The 18,350-nt window shown below is 31.1% G+C and overlaps 1 protein-coding gene across 5 annotated transcripts in view; it reads right to left on the reverse strand.

The window, feature by feature from the left end:
* LOC145285801 (uncharacterized) overlaps positions 1 to 18,350 on the reverse strand; it is a 665,485-nt gene that overhangs the window by 402,971 nt on the left and 244,164 nt on the right. Inside the window, exon 1 of one of the 5 annotated variants that reach the window (XM_080134185.1) lies at positions 18,156 to 18,350. This exon is cut by the window's right edge and continues 16 nt beyond it. The exons of the other annotated variants lie outside the window; for them this stretch is intronic. The gene's annotated coding sequence lies outside the window, so the exon portion shown is untranslated. The remainder of the gene's footprint in view (positions 1 to 18,155) is intronic. 5 annotated transcript variants of the gene reach the window in all.

Raw genomic sequence — 18,350 nt, forward strand, 5'->3', positions numbered from 1 at the left:
TACAAGAGTGCTTAATACTTAATAATGCGTTTGATATATATTTGCATAAACATTTCGTTATTGCTAAACATACGTCAGTATGTTTCGTTAAATAGATACAACCATGTAGCGATACCATAAATGTTTATGTAAAATAAATAAAATTATATATATATATATATATATATATATATATATATATATATATATATATATATATATATGCGTTTGTGTGTGTACGTGTGTGTGTATGTGTGTTTGCGTGCAAATAACTTCACTTGACATTTCATATATCAGAAAGCGCACTTCACCCGCGGTTTCTCACGAGTTTCTTCTGAAAACTAAATCTTCTGTGAATGAAACCGTGGGATATCCAGGTTTATCCTGAAAATTGTTATATATGATTTAACAAAGCGACTTGAAATTAAGTTGTCTGTTTCCCCTTCGGAGTCAAGTTTACGAAAAATTAACTTACGAAATTCCTGTACTAATGTTTAATTGTCGGTGCTTGTATATATTGGTGATTTTTAAACCAACGCAGTTCAGGTGAAAATATTATAACGTACTTACGTGCCATGTCTAAATTGGTATGAAATCAAATAAATTACGGAAAATGATCCAGTAGAAGGTATGCTAGGTGTAAATCCAACACAAAACCATCCCTGTTTAACTTCTTGTAAATATGTTTTAAAATGATTGGTCCTTAATTTAAGTAAAGGGAGATAAGTAAGTTTTCTATGTTGAATTGGTCGGAGAACTCATACAAACATAATATAAAACTCGATAATTCGATAGATTCTACTTTCATTTGTAATTATTTTTGTACTCCATCATTTTTCGGAATTTACTTTTTAAAAGTATATGTCTCATCGTTACCTCACTTTGTTTCTAGCCAGCGCTCCTTCGCTTTCACGCCCTCGTATTAACACGTTCATCTTGCCTAGTACAACTTGTTGCTCTCCTCAGGAACGTGGTGCACGTTTTCTTCTTTTATTGTGACGCAAGTTCGCGCACACCATCTAATTTGCATACGTGCTTTAACGGCTGCTGCAGTTCATATTTTCGCTAGCCAGCTATCCTATAGTTGATGGCGATTTTCTCACGCGCGCTCTTGTTAAAGTTTTACTATACTTAAATGTGCTTACATCTCAGTTTGTCAACACACGATACCGCTTGACTACTTCCTTGATTATTGTGACATGATCATCTTCAAATTCATTGTCAATATATTCCTGTCACTGACGACCTTATAAGTGTTCTTACATGTTTATACCATTGAAGAATGCAATTACTCTAATAATAATATATATTATTTTTATTTTTATGAATCCTGAAATAATAAATAATACAAAATACCATTCGGTACAGAAATGGAAGACTATATGAGAACATATAATTGGGTTTATAAGACCATAAATTAAACCTTAATCACTTTTTCGGAACACAGGGCGCAGTGGCGAGAAGTCTTGAATCTCTAGCGTCCTAGGTTAGTATTGTTTGAAGACAGCGGTTTCAGTCCTACCCAAACCAAGCCAAAGGATTAGTTGTCCAAAACGTTGTGAGACAACAGCATATATGGGAAGCAGTAATTATTTTAGTACACTTACAGGATTCACCATTACCTGAAGGAGGCCAGAAAATACGTTGGCTGAAACGTGGCGAAACATCAACTATGAGGATGAGGATAACGTTCCGCAAAACCAAGAAATACTCCAATAATCTTCTTAATTTTTTATTTTATAATAACCCCCGTTACATTAAGTCTTATCCTCCAGTTGCTCGACAACTTGATAAATACTGAGTTTAATAATACAAAACGACAATGCTATGAACATCAAATTGGACCAGAAAAATTATTTACTCTAATAACAATACAAAACAGTCCAAGTAAAAAAAAATCAAACTCCTCAAATAAAATACATTATCTCCTTCTGCAATGCACATAAACAGTTGTCATTTTTTTTCAGAATTTATGAAACTAATATGTGTCCAATACATAACAAGTATTTTTTTTATAACAGACTCAACACTATGAAAAACATACAGTTTGGAGACATTATAATTAGTTTTATGCGATTCAGAGTCGCAGAAATAGAGTATAATATAGATTGTTCAATATTGCTGAAAAGAAGGTGTGTATCAATGTATCAAATATAAAAATCTGACGACACACCTGAAAAACATATCTTGAGTTTCAAAGAAAATTATTAGCACTATGACAAATAGATAATTGATGCACAAATTTTAAATTCTGATAGTAAATATTGCTTATGTGGGAAGCTGGTACAAGCTGAAATGTAAGAAGGCAAATCCGAATAGTTTCTGATTTCCGTAAAGATAGCGGCCAAACAAATATTTGTTGCAATTATCAATCTCCAACTCTTGTACGTAATAGAATGTTAAATATAAAAATAAAATAACTTGATACAATAACTCTTCACCAAGAGAAAAATGCATGTACTCTTTATTTTACAACTTTAAAAAGAAAGAAAAATAATTCGTGTTAGCTTATTTTCTACTGTTTTGAAAATATTCACATAAAGGTGATTAAAAGACATGTTGCTTTACATAGAACTAGGTTTTAAAAAATAGGAAATAAATGACTATATTTTTGTCTATATATATTTGCCCTATTATTGTTCTTTTAATATAATTATACATTACATTAATTCTCTGAATAATAGAGTTCTGTAAACAAGTTAAATTCTAAATATAATTTCACTTGTCCTTACGTCCAGTGTCACAAACACAACATCATTATGACAAGCATTAATTAATGAGAAACGAATTACCTCCCTTTCTAGTCGCTCATAATGAGTAAGGAATCATTAAAACTGTTTCCTATACAAAATAAATTACAAACAAAGAAAAAATATAGCTGTCTGTTTACGTTTCAAATTAGCTATTTTATTTTATAATTTAAAAAAAAAAACATATTCAGGGGAGACTATAAATTTGTTTGATAATAAAGGTTTTTTTAATTAGAAAAATGTGGAAGTGAACTGACATTCTTTTCTTTATAATTTATATTAACATTTTTTAGAAAATACAAAATAAATTACTGTTGAATATTCATTGAAAATAAATTTAATTTTCTAAATAAATTATTTTTAAGTTTAAAAGGGTAAAGAAAAATTTACTAAGGATATTTTTAATTCGTTTTTGTTTCAGTTAATTTTTTATACATTTTATTTATAATGCGTTTCAAGAGACATCAGCTCCTTTAGAATTTTCCCGAGTTCTGCTAATCTATATATAATTTTACTAAACTTTATGTTAAGAATCCTTATTCTAAACTTGGTCAAAGCATTTTTCTATTTTATTTTGGTTATCGATAATGTCTAAAAATGTGAAGCTTAAAAATTAGATTAAAAATAGAAATCAGGAAACTTTGCTTAATTGCGGCCTTATATCTATCAAACTCAATGAAAATCTTACTTATAAAAGCCACTAAGCCTTATTAGCTGTCTTCTACATTTTGATTAAAGTACATCTATTCCGAAACTCAAAACATCCATTACCGATTCTGATAATTTGAAAAATATGAAAAATATCTGAATTTTCAGGAAAGGTTCCTGCTCCTCGGTTTAAGCTTTTTTGTATACAAGATTTTCAGGCTGTAAGTATACTCCACATTCGGACCGCTTACGTATAAGGGTTGGATTCCAAAATACATAATAACCGATAATTTACTTTAAGATGTAAGCATGGACATACAGATTTATAAAAATACTTAACTTTATAAAAAGGTACACGCATATAATTGAGATAGTATCAGACGTCTCTCTCTCACACACACACACACACACACACATATATATATTATATATATATATGTATATATATATATATATGTATATATATATATATATATGTATATATATATTAATAAATTTTATTAAAGGCAATGGTACTAATACGACCCTTTTTCCTTGACAATTCTTTCATAGCCTACAATTGAATTCCTATCTATATGCCGGCTAAATTAATAGCTATCTTTCTATGATTCTCTCCTTTCTGTATATATATATATATATATATATATATATATATATATATATATATATATATATATATATGCTGACAAAATAATTTTCCAAGGGGATTTTTTATTTTATAGTTTTAAAGGTTTTAAAAGAAGTTTCAAAGACTACACATATATAACTTAAACTATGAGATATATTTATTAGCAGTGCTTGCGCTGACATTACCTTTCCACAGTTTTTCGTTTTAACCGTATTGAGTTCTAAGTAACAACCAGTGCTGCTATTTGACCTCACTTCCATCTTCTTTGAACTGTATGTGTGGAATTGTACTCACACGTGGAAAACCAAACACAACCAGTTGCACACACAGAATAAATCTTCTCATTCGATCGATGATCGATAAGCCAAAACAAACATGATTGTCCAATAGTTCAATTCTTCCGATTATCGATCTCACGTGGATTGTTGGTCAATAATACGCACAGTGATTCCACGATCGAAAAGCGTTGCAAATCGTTCGAACGATAAAATGAAAGTGATTCCTGAGAAGAAAATCGCTTCTGATTAATCCTCATGAGCATGTTGTCCGCATTTATTTCTTTTACAAAGAGAACATACTCGTAGTTAGACACAAGGCCGGTTTTAAATGTGATTATAATCTTCTATGGCCGCATTTGATGGGTTGCGTTCAGTATGGACTTCAATGCTTACTGGCAAACTAAAAAGGCAATTATTCAGGGCAGTGGTAGAGTCTGTCATTGTTTACGCTGCTACAGCGTGGACACTCACCAAGAGATTGGAAAGAAAACTAGACGGCACATACACCCTTATGCTATGAACAATGTTAAGTATATATTGGCAAAATCATCCCATGAAGCAGCAACTTTATGGCAACCTACCTGTCCTATCTAATACCATCAGGGAGAGACGCATAGGATTTGCCGGTCACTATCTCAGGATCAAACATGAATTGGTGGGTGATATATTGCTATGGATGCCAGGACATGGACGCGCAAGCAAAGGACGACCTAGATCCACGTACACCCAGCAAATAGACCACAACACCAACTGTACACCTGAATATATGAGGCAGCTCATAAAAGACAGGAAACTCTGGAGAGGAAGAGTCACATTGGTCCGGGCAAGGAGCCTGTCCTGATGACGATGATTATCTTGTCACCAAAAAATATTTAGGGCAAAATTTTTTTATTTCGAATGATGTGGATCGTCTAACAGATTATAGAACAGTTACTATAATTTATTCCAAACTAAAAAAAAAAAAAAACTGAGAACGCAGCCCTGAAAGTGCAGATAGCATGGCTAAGTTTACCCAAGAGATTTTCAGCTCTCCTTATTCTAGAATACATTATACAATTATTTAAGAATGTCCTTATTAAGTGCCGCCAAAAAACCGCTAATTCAAGCCAAATTGGATGGCATAGTTTAAACAACATACACCTCATTTGATTCGCCTTTTATCCTACTATAATTTTACCTGTTCATATTCGACTTTTAATTTAATGAGGTATAGGTTGTTTAAAGTTACACTCAATTGAGCTTTAATTTGCAGTTTTGGCAAAAAAATGAGAAGTGCGGCCTTACTTTTTTGCGGCACTTTTATGGTATTGTTTAAAACAAATACTGGGATATTATAAAGAATTTAGGAATCTTATCTCATTATACGAGAGTTGCGTAAATCAACGTTTCTTTTACTAAAACCGTTTTCGTTGATATTATACTCGCACTACACACACAGACACACACACACACAGACACACACACATATATATATATATATATATATATATATATATATCTATAAAAGTGAACGTGTCTGTCTGTCTGTCTGTCTGCGTGTCTGTCTGTCTATGTACATTTCCCTACGCAATAACTCTGTCAATTTTTAGTCTCTAGACTCGAAATTTGAAATACCGGGTACTGAGATTTGGGAAAATCGATGTGACGGATGTCAGCCAGAAATTTGGCTGTTAAGGGGTTAAATTTAAACGATTTGACCTTTAAGAACTCTACCAAACTCCTCCGACAATTTTGGGTCTAGACACTTGAAATTTTAGATATAGGTTCCTTGAACCTGGATCTAACTTAATAAAGTGATTTGAGCCCGAAACTATAAATTTTAAGGGGTCATAATAGGGGTCAAATTTTAAAAAAATTGACGTCTGCGGTCTATACCAAATTACTCACACAATTTCTGGTCTAAACATTTGAAATTTTACATAAAGTGTATTCAGAGATAGGGCAAGCTTTTTTATCAGTTTGGGTCGAAAATTTTTAGTTACCAATATATAAATGTATGTATGTATGTCTGTTTGCATGTCTGCCTTAAACTTTCAATAGAGGCGACGGATTTTTTCAAGATCAGTATCGTTTTAAAGTTCGATATTTCATACGACAAAATCGAAAAATTGTCTAAAAACATTAATATCTTCCCCTTACACTAGGCACTTTTCTACAGGGGGGGTCACTTTTTTCGCCGATATTTTGGAAAGTTATATCTCCTTTATATTATCTAGCCTTAATTTTTAAAAATGTCGCTTCCGGTTTGGCGGTGGTCGTAACAGCATAAACGTTAGATTTTACTCCGTTTTTTCCTCCTTTGCGGTACGGGTTCGAGCCTGCCTTCCTACTACCACTTTTTTTTTTTTGCTCAGCATACACATCCAAACACCCGGGCAACGCCGGGCGCCCATGCTAGTATATATATATATATATATAAACAAAATTAACGTTATATGTAAAACATGCAGCTTCTAATTAAAAAAATGAAAAAAAAAAAAAGAATTAGCATACACGCAAAACCTTTTTTTTTTTTTTCTAAGCTCACGGGTTTGCCTGTGTGTGTGCATACAAGCAGAGCGATTTGAATTATTGTGGGATTGCAAGAACATAAACGAATATTCTACAGTTTTAATATTTTTATGGTCATTGAAATCGGCGAAATAACCATTTTTGAATAAAATCGATTAGGTACCTGCTCTAGTCTGAAACCCAGCGCGGGGCATCGACAGAAAGCGTCACATACCTCCTCACAGTAATTTGCCCCGAGAATACATGTACTTTCTATTGCACTGTAAAGTATCTACTCTTGAGTTTATACGTTTCGGTGGTGGTAACACATGTCTACCAGGATGGTCTTCGATGAACAACGGCTTTACACGTGTAACATTCACTCAATCGACGCATACGAACCGGTATTTGTGGATAAACCTATAAACGTTTTGCAAAACTACCTCAAACCCTAGTTTAATATATTGTAGATAAATTAATAATTAATTATCGAAAAGCGTATTCGAAAATTTAAACTGATGAAAATAAATACATAGGCCAAACATCCATGACAAGGAAATTGTGACTGAGTTTACAACAATAAAATATATTTTAGTTTTTGATTTTCGACGGATATATACTTGTGTATAGAAACATAAGTATGGTACGATTAATCTTTGTGTATATATATATATATATATATATATATATATATATATATATATATATATATATATAAGGGCCCCCTCAGTCTTTGACAGACTATAGTCACACACGAAGGGGTGCCTGCGCGTGAAAGCCTTATTGGCAGAAGGTGCGCAATCACCAACCATATGTCTTCTGAGTCGACACCGTTAATTACCAGTGGCAAGGAAATGCATGTACAGGACGACTGGAAACGAATGCCGAGATAAGCGGAGAGCACACATAGCGCCTAGAATTCCCAAATGGTCACTCATCTAGCATTAACCAGGCTCGCCGTTGCTTAATTTAGGTGATCTGAGGAGAACCGTTGTGTCAACGTGATTATGCTATATATATATATATATATATATGTGTGTGTGTGTGTATGTGTGTGTGTGTGTGTGTGTATTTGTGTGTGTGTAATGAAAATAAAATATGAGGCACATAAAATGTTATAAAGAAATAAACTGTTATATGTCCAGGTTTTCTGTATTTACATTAAGAGACGTCAACACGCGAGTAGGGCAAGGTACTAATTCATTGAAATATATACCGCAGTTAAGCTACGCAAAATCATATGTATTTAATCCCCGTTTGGAATTTGCAAGCAAATATTTAATTTAATCTTTTCTAGTGTCGTCAGATTTAAGCTCATTTTTATGCTCACATTACATATCAATCGCATCTCATTTTCCTATACGCAATCCATGCCTTTAATATTCACTAAACAGAGTTTTCTACAATATAGCATAACACTGTGTGTACGCATGCGTAATAGAGTTTTCTTTTTCTACTGTGAGAATACATTGCTGTTTAACAACGACTTAAAAATCCGTAGCCTTATTTCATCAAATCCTAATTCTATAAATCACAATAGCAACTTCTATAACCTGTGCTCCATCATATAACCAAATAACAAACCATTAAACGTTGTAGTTAATTAAAGGCTATTTTTGTCAAATATATATCATTTGATTCTAACATTTGCATATAACGACACATTTTCATCTAAATAGCAAATTGGAAAAAGAATCCGGTACAACAAACTGATATTATATCATTCTCCCTTCCGGTAAAATTAGCAGTTCAAATATGCCCGTAGAATATTTTCTAGAGAGAAATCGATACCGGATAAAAAATCAAAAAAAAATCGAAGAAGATACATCTAACCCTTTTTTATACAAGATGGTTTTGTCTGTACCTTTGCTGATGAGATCCCTAGGGAAAGGTGAATAATGTTTACTTATCATTTATAATATTTGTTGTTTTTCGTTTATTTGTTTTTTTGGTTTTCGTTTTTTGATTTTTGTTTTGCAACTGATCTCAATCGATTAATCTGCAAGGAGCATTCATTTGAGTAAGAAAGGTAAAGAAGTTGTTTTCAAATTATTGATCTCTCGTCGAAAATCGAAATCCCAATTTAATGTTCGAAGCTACAAAGACATGCGAAACGCTCACTTTTACATTCGTGGAAGGTTTATGTTTTTTTTTTTTATTTTTTTACATATATGAAGCACTCGAGACAGGAATATAAAATGAAAATTCAGTAAACACACACAATATATATATATATATATATATATATATATATATATATATATATATATATATATATTGGTATATTTAGGCAACATTTTTTCATTCAAGCAAATATTATTAAATACAACGGAGACATTTTGTCTTATAATTCTTTTTTTTAATTTTTCAATTTTTCGTATTGTCTTTTTTGTTTCAAAATCAAAAATATTAATAATGGATCCATACATGTTACTGTTACGAGCGCTTTCGATTCGTCCACAAATCATCATCAGGTGTTAAAAATACAGGATTGCAAAAATGAGGATTAAAAATGAAAACTAAAATATATATAGTCCGTGATGAGTTAAAGATTCTTGAAGCGTCGTACATTAGAACTCTTCAACCTAATATAAATGACATTGCATTTCAAAAAAGCAGTAACGTTCTGAAATGTCTTGCGTAGTCTGTGTTGGACGGACTTCGTACATGGTGTCTACGAATTTGCTGGTTTTAACACTCGAATTTTTAATCGACTTTTATTCTTAATCGACTTTTATTTTTAACACCTGATGATGATTTGTGGACGAATCGAAAGCGCTCGTAACAGTAACATGTATGGATCCTTTATTTATATTTTTGATTTTGAAACAAAAAAGACAATACGAAAAATTGAAAAATTAAAAAAAGAATTATAAGACAAAATGTCTCCGTTGTATTTAATAATATTTGCTTGAATATATATATATATATATATATATATATATATATATATATATATATATTGGGATAGGTGTTAGTCTAGCGGCACTGATGAGTTGTGATACAACAAAACAGGACTAATGTCGATGACTAAAATATATTTTATAAAGCCCCCCTCTTGGGTTGAGCACTATCGTAAATAATCTCACTCGCTACTTAATTTAGCTGAAAAAATGCGAAGCTCGCGCTTTGTTTACAAACAAACGTTTGAGCACTTTACGAGTGGCGGACGGATGTTTATTTAAATAGACATTCGGACAGATTAGTTGCCGGCACCGCTTCCGTAGTCAAGGGATAGAACTGCCGACTGTCATCACGACGGTTCTAGGTTCGATCCTCGGCTTTGGATAAGTGTTAGTCTAGCGGCTCTGATGAGTTATGATACAACGAAACAGGACTGTATGTCGATGACTAAAATATATTTTATAAAGCCCCCCTCTTGGGTTGAGCACTATCGTAAATAATCTCATTGATTAAATTCGTTTGAAATAAATTCAATGGGGTGAAGAGAGAAGAATAAAATTCCTTTCTCTCTCTTCATCCCGTTGAATTTATTTTAAATGTTTTAATCATGAATTTAAGTCTATCCTTCGTGATTGCGATATATAAATTTTGTACCCCTCAAAGAATCATGAAATTATATATCCTTTTTTTTTTTTTTTTTTTTGCTGCATCAATATCCAATTTCCCTTATTCTATGTAACTTAAATGATTTAAAAACTTTAAAAACATTCAATTAATTTTTCTATGTTTATTACCTTTAGCAAATCAGGTGCAAACCTTTTATAATATTTGCTTAGCTTTTCCTCCGAGGAGATGTATAAACATCGAAAACTCATGGGTTAATGAAATTTTACTATACTGTATTCTTTGTCTTGCATACAATAAAATTTCTATATTTGAAATTTAACTTTTTCAAATCACAAATTTTAAATTCCTAAATTATGATTTATTTGCTCTATCTAGTATATTGAGCAATTTTATTTAGCTGGGATTGTCTCATATAAAATATTATATCCAATAATATTTTGTAAGACCGATAATATCTGCATTTGCACCCCAGTAGATCTACTGTATTTCATTATTCTGAATAATTATTTATATATATATAATTTTGAAGGTAGTTCTTGGCCTGAAGACGTAATCCCCCAACGTGGGTGATTACAGAAACATGTATGCACATATGTAGCCATTAATGTTTGTATAAATACAATTAATATACCTGCTCTGTTCACTCATTGAGCACTATTTTGGTAGACACGTGTTGTTTCATTGGATGTACTTCTAGGAAACTAAACTCTACTGGCTATATATATATATATATATATATATATATATATATATATATATATATATATATAACATTTCTATAGACACAAACATGAATGTTTCATCCTATCCAGAGAATCTGAGTGTGGCTACATATTATACCACCGATCACGTTATTCAGATACGAATCAAAATCACTTTTGACTTCTCTTCGGGCTAGGATTATAAATAGCAGTGATTTTTTTTAGATGACGATTAATAAATATTATTTTGCTTTGACTACTGTTTTCATCTCATAATTCTTCGGGCGATGTAACCTCCGACTTCCTTAAGTTGTATCAAGCCGAACTTGGAAATCTTTCTCTCAAACTCGAGAATCAATACAATTTACAACGTTCGAGCGTTCTTGGCTAACGGGAGGAGTGTGTGCTCTCCCCGTGGATTAAATAACGCCTTTTGTTCGAAATTATTTGAGAGAAATATTGTAAATTTTGGCAATATATACCTTAAGAATGTCAAATTATTTCGAGCAAACGGCAATGCAAAATAAAACACAATAGTCTAAATAAGAAAAATCCCAATCATCCTAAAATGGTACTGTTGTCACATGTGGACGGAAGCTGATCGGAGCGTCCTCTCGGGCTGTGACTAAACCGACTTCGAAACCTAGTAGGTGATAGCCTTTTCTCTTTTCTCTACCCTATTTCGCACAGAAGAGACGGTGCGAGGCTGTCTTTGCTCCACCATTATACTTATAGCAAGTGCTCCACTGAGTTTAAAATATATGGCCACTCCTCTTGCCAAACTTTCACAAAACCAGCCATCTACCAACAATCACTATCTGCAATATCGCCCAATGTCTACCTATACACAAGTCCAAACAAAAATTTCACGGGACAAAGCTTCTTGCCAAGAACGCTTATGGAATTCTGTTCCGCTGCCCTGCTTTCCAGCTAATGATAAAATATTATTTTCTTCAAGTCCAATACAAACAAGTTTTTTTTTGTTGAGACATCCTATTTAATAATAAAATTATGCATAATTTCCACTACTAACCACCACTATGCTGCTGTCCCGTAAACTACTATACACTCGTTAACCCTTATTTTAGAATGGCATATGCACTTTGATATATGTTTACTCCCTTGTAAATTAAAACAAAAAACAAACAATACAAAATGAATGGCGTTTCACTGAATAAATACTGTTATGTATGCTCATACGTACATGATTCCGACATGTTAAAAACCTGTTCGTTAAATGTTTAGCTAAATGGGTCAGGTTTTTAGGTATCACATGTTGTTGCACGTGATTTTTCTTTTGTGTGTGTTTTATATATTTTTTTCGAATAGAATTAATATAGTTGGAATACTATACAAGGGAGAGCACGTGTAAGTGTCACGTGGAAAAAGGAAATGTTGAAACGGTTACTTGGAAATAAACGCATGCTAAGTTTTCGTAAGCAATTAGATATACTGATAACGACGTTTATTTGTCCGTTCATCGATATCTTTTATCACGCAACATGGCTACCTAGCAAATTATAACTCTGAATCTACAGTATATATCCGTCGCTATAAACCAATAGATTATTATTTATTTAAGATATACGTGTACAGTAGAACCGGGGATAAGGCGGCTTAGGATACCGTTTTTTCAAGTTACGATGTGGAATGCGATGTTTTTCTCTAACCCAGGTTACGGTATATGCGCCGCCTTACGGTGTTATTTATAATTTTATTTGCTTATATACATATGTATTATATACTGTACTGTATTTTGTTACTAATTTTTAATGCCGTATCCAGGGGTTCCACTGTAGTTATGTACTAGTTATCATATAGTTGCCTGTGTATAGTTGCCTGGATATAGTTGCCTGTGTATAGATGCCTGGATATAATTGGCTGGTTATATTGTTTTAAAAGACACAGAATGAGGATTGAAGAGGAGTACTTCTAAAATATTTTTTTACTAAAAACACGATGATTTCTTAAAGCATATTCCAATTTGAAACTTTTATCTTAAAATCGATATTAATATATATTTCTATGTACAGGATTTACTTCGAAACTAAGCATCTATTATCAATTTTAAAACACAGCTGCAAGGCGTAAGAGTTTAAAATGTGGGTTATATTTATTTTGGTATCTTTTCATTAGAATTCACATATAAAACATCAGGTAGGAATTAAACTTTTCTAAATTTTAATTAGACGTAATATCAACCGACATACTCAAAATCAAATGAGGTAGTAATGCCTGGGAGGATAATATCATGTTTAATTACCGAGAATATACGACACTATCTCCCCACAAAAAAAAAATGTGCATATGTGGTAGGATGTAATCAGGACACCTTACCCGAGAAAATCCAGTATCTCAAATAAGAAATAGGTAATTCCTGGGGGGACAATTTTATTACAATATTAATAATACTATACTACGCAATATTTACAGAAGTATTCAATAATTAAATCAGATATTTGTATCCATTTCTTTAGTCATAAATACTTAATTTTAAAATCCTATTTGTATATTATATGTTCTAAGCCTCCGAGACCCATCGGACGTTTAACCAATGTCTTAAATATCTAAACCAGAAGTTGCAATGCAAATTGTCTCCCTATGAAATCTAACAGAACTGGAATTCGAAGAATGTAATTCCTTAATGTTATCCTGTGCTGTTAAATCGATTGAATTAATCTTATTAACAAGTATATTATTGTTATCGAAAAAAGTATTATATATATAAAGATATATATATATATATATATATATATATGTATATATATGGATATATATACACACATATATATATTATATTACCATATATTATAAATATATACATATAAGGTAATATATGTGTTTATATCTATATATCAACAAGATTATATGTATAAATACATTACCTTGTTCGTCCGTCTGTCTGTCTGAAGAACGATCTCTACCAAACTCCTATTCAATGTCCACTCTGCATACTATATACTTGATGCATATGAGGATTGCCCATGGTGAATACATTCAAATTTAAGCTGGTAACAATTACTAGTTAGGGGTCAACATTTTTTGTGTGTGTATTTTGAACACACACACACACACACACATATATATATATATATATATATATATATATATATATATATATATATATATATATATATATTCTGTGGAAATATGATTTTTCAATTATATTTTACTTTTTATAAACACAAATTCTTAAGTTAAGAAGCTCGATGTCCTTCCCCAGCATATAACAAATAATTGACAAAATGGAATTAAAAGAAATAAATTGTAAAATGATCAACATCATGAAATTTGGAATATGCACTTTTGTCATTTTTTGTTAAATATATATATATATATATATATATATATATATATATATATATATATATATATAGCAATTAAGCTGCACATGATTTTCTAACGGTTCATCACTGCAAATACATGAGAAGCTAACCGAGGAACTTTACGTATAGAACCCTTTTTAAGTAAATACTGACAATCAATACTAAAATAATATATATGCTTAAAGCAGCAATACATCCGTAAGTCGTACAAACGCATGCGAAACCTTCCTCGATTTATAAACGTGTTCATTTAAATGATCGGCTTTAAATCGGCCACCAACGAATTCCACAATTCAAAGGTTTGTGGAACTCGATTTATTATACATAGAATAATTATTTCTGCTATGGCAGAAAATAGCTTAGAAATTCTGTAATATTGTATTCGTATTTAGTCTCATTTTTTCTACAAACATGTCAAATATTTGCATTACTAAAGTTCGTAAACAGTAAGCCGACACTGCTTCCCACCTTACTACAACGTTATCGATTCCAGAGCAATGTGACCAATTTTTTTAACCGCCTTATTAACTAATCAGGTTCTGCTCAACCAATCAATCGCCATCATCTTTGTCAACCATCATTGCGATGTTGAACCGTACACCTAATACTCATTTAATGCTTATTCACGATTGGGCTTTTAGCCTTAATAACATGCCACATTTCAGTAAAACTTAAAATAAAATGAAGCTGTAATTAGAAAGCTAATTTACCTTAAAACTATTGCGCACGTTAAGAAAGTTAATGAAATGATATAACTTTTATGTTTCTTTTAAGTAATTTGTGCAATTTTTTTTTTGTTGTTTTTACGAGAGACTTCTATTTTATTTAATAATTCGAAATCGTTATTTCTCACACAGGTGAGCTCAACCAGTAATCGAAAACAACTGTAGTTGTCCATATTGACGGAAATATTCAGACAACTCCGCCGAAAATCGACAAAGTAAATAAGAAGGTCATCGAGATAGAAAATGGTTGAACGACTACGTATAATTTGGACTTAATCGCATTTAAAAACAGTCGGATTCCTTTTGTGCGGGCGAAAAGGGTAAACAAAAGGTGATCGTGAAACTAAACGAGTGAAAAAAGAAATCATTGTTAATTGAATGATTGCGGAATAAAAGGTTCGCGATCACAAAAGCGATCAGACAAGCCCAGACACAAGCAATTCTATTGAAACTAAGACAAAACTGAAAACGTATGAACGCACTCACAAGTTTTGATTAGGCTCTGATTTAAATAATATATATACACATATATATATATATATATATATATATATATATACAGGGTGACCCCAAAAAACGGGCCCTAACTTTAATTGGGCCCCCTTTCTTAATGTTCAGTCCTAATGAAATAAAACTTTGGTCATAACTAGTTTATTATATTCAAAACATCACATCAAAACACTAGGCTCTTTGGCCTTTTTTCTCCGTAGACTGTAAAATGCTCAGAAAAACAATTGAATGTTCTCTGTTTATTTGGGTCACCCTGTATAAATATATATATATATATATATATATATATATATATATATATATATATATATATATATATATTCCCTGTTGGAATATTTTCTATTCGTTTGTATTTTATTTTTATATATACTAATCCTTATTTAAGAATCTAATTACAGAGCATAGAATGAATAAATGGCAAAAGTCCTTGTTCAAAATTTCATGATGTTGACCATCTTACAATTTATTCCTTTAATTCCGCTTACATTTACACTTCTTGACAGTATCTGCTTCGTAGAACAAAATCTTTCTTTTAATTAGTATGACAATCAACAAATCTATTTTGTGCTAAACTCTTTAGAGGAAATAGCATTTATCAATCCACCAAATATATATATATATATATATATATATATATATATATATATATATATGAATGAATCACTTTGTCTGTCTGTCCGTATGCCAGTCTATATTTAGAACAGTTTCTAATATACAAGTATGTAAATTCTGGGTCTACATACTTGGAAATTGATTTAAAATTGTAGGACAAATATGGTTTGGATTTTCACCTCTAAAAAACCTGCAAAAGGATTAAAATTGGAAAACACAATAGGAGGTTGACAAACGTAAGTTATCTAAATAAGTTACTTCTACGCATGCACAAATATACATTTATACGCTTAATTATTCGGTAACAGACGGAATCGAAAAAGGCTTGAGGGGTAAAAGATATTAGCTGATGACAGCGAAGTCATGATTTTCAATTATTTTTTTTAATATTATAGACTGCACTAATATACATTGGATAAAATATAAAATAACCAAATATTTAAGATAGGTAATGACCAGGAAACACTAGCACGTCTATCTAGCTATCTATCAAGCTCTATCGCTCCGTCTCCCGTTCGCTCTCCCTCTTTCTCTTTCTCTATATATAGAGAGAGATTTACACACGCAAACACACACACATATAGAGATAAAGATAAATATATATATATATATATATATATATATATATATATATATATATAATCCAAAGAATTCTGTCATTGAAAACAATTATGCTTAAATTAAATTATACTACCTACAAACACCTAGTGAAAATTTATATGTGGAGCACACAAACACACAAACGCATATATATATATATATATATATATATATATGTGTGTGTGTATGTATATATATGTATATATATATATATATATATATATATATATTTAAATAAGGGAGTAGTCATCAACAATGTGTATTTTTTAACATTATTTTATTATTTCGTGTCTTGCTTTTCATTGAGAATTATGTTTGGATCATTGTAATAATGTTTTTAAGTCATTGAAATCGTTTACGCGCGTTTTAGACGGTCTGTGATGCGTCCTCGTCATATATATATATATATATATATATATATATATATATATATATATATATATGAAATAGTTGATAGTACGTGCCGACATTAGTTTTAAAGTATCATACACCATTATTTATTTTTATAATTGAAACTATCTAAATAAATGTGTTTATGCGCAAGTTATTATCATCAAGTTTGGAGATAGTTATTATGAATTCAACATGTAAGTGTATGTGGGGCGCAGGCTATCTTTTGGCGAAAATTGTATATAATATACGAATATATATATATATATATATATATATATATATATATATATATATATCCATTCGCATGTAATGGCCTATTTCTTCACCATCTTCCCGTTTGCTTCAATTTTTGTTATCAATTAAGATGTTTGACTTACTTGCAGTTTTATCAAATACTTTTGCAGAAAAAATCCGATCCCGCATTTTGATAATTCCTACCCTCTGATGAGAAGGAAAGTATTTCTTCGAAATTCCGCGGATTAAGGACTATCCACTTATTAAGTGTTTCCTTTTCAGATTAAATGTGTTTTTAACATTTTTTCAAAGTGTTTTATTAACTATTTGCTCTTTATATATATATATATATATATATATATATATATATATATATATATATATATATATATATATATATATATGTATATGTATATATATATATGTGTGTGTGTATATATATGTGTGTGTATATATATATATGTATAAATATATGTATGTATATATATATATATGTATATATATATGTATGTATATATAAAGCGAGAGAGCGAGAAAGGGGGGGGGTAAAAAGGCAAGTTATTTTACTTCAAAACAATATTATATAAACATTATCGCTAATTACAAATTGAACCTATGTGCAATAATAATAATTAAACAGCATTGGACAGCATGTAGTGTAAACAATAGTCGTTATATAAACAAAACTTCTACTAGAAATGAAGAAATAGAAGATGTTTTATAGAAGACCGATCAATATAAAACTCTTACCTTTTCCTGAGATAAGATTCCTGGGACGACAAGACACCGAATGAAAAACGCAACAAAACAATAGAAATATGAAGAAATAACAGACGATAGTGAGAGTTGTCAGATGCCTGTCTCAAATTTGTTCCACATCATAAGAGTTCATTGCGACTAAACTATTGCCGATGACTTGTATGAACCCATCGTGAAACATTGAGC

This window comes from Euprymna scolopes, chromosome 10, assembly GCF_053919585.1.
Source record: "Euprymna scolopes isolate OS-2025 chromosome 10, ASM5391958v1, whole genome shotgun sequence".
NCBI lineage: Eukaryota > Metazoa > Mollusca > Cephalopoda > Sepiida > Sepiolidae > Euprymna > Euprymna scolopes.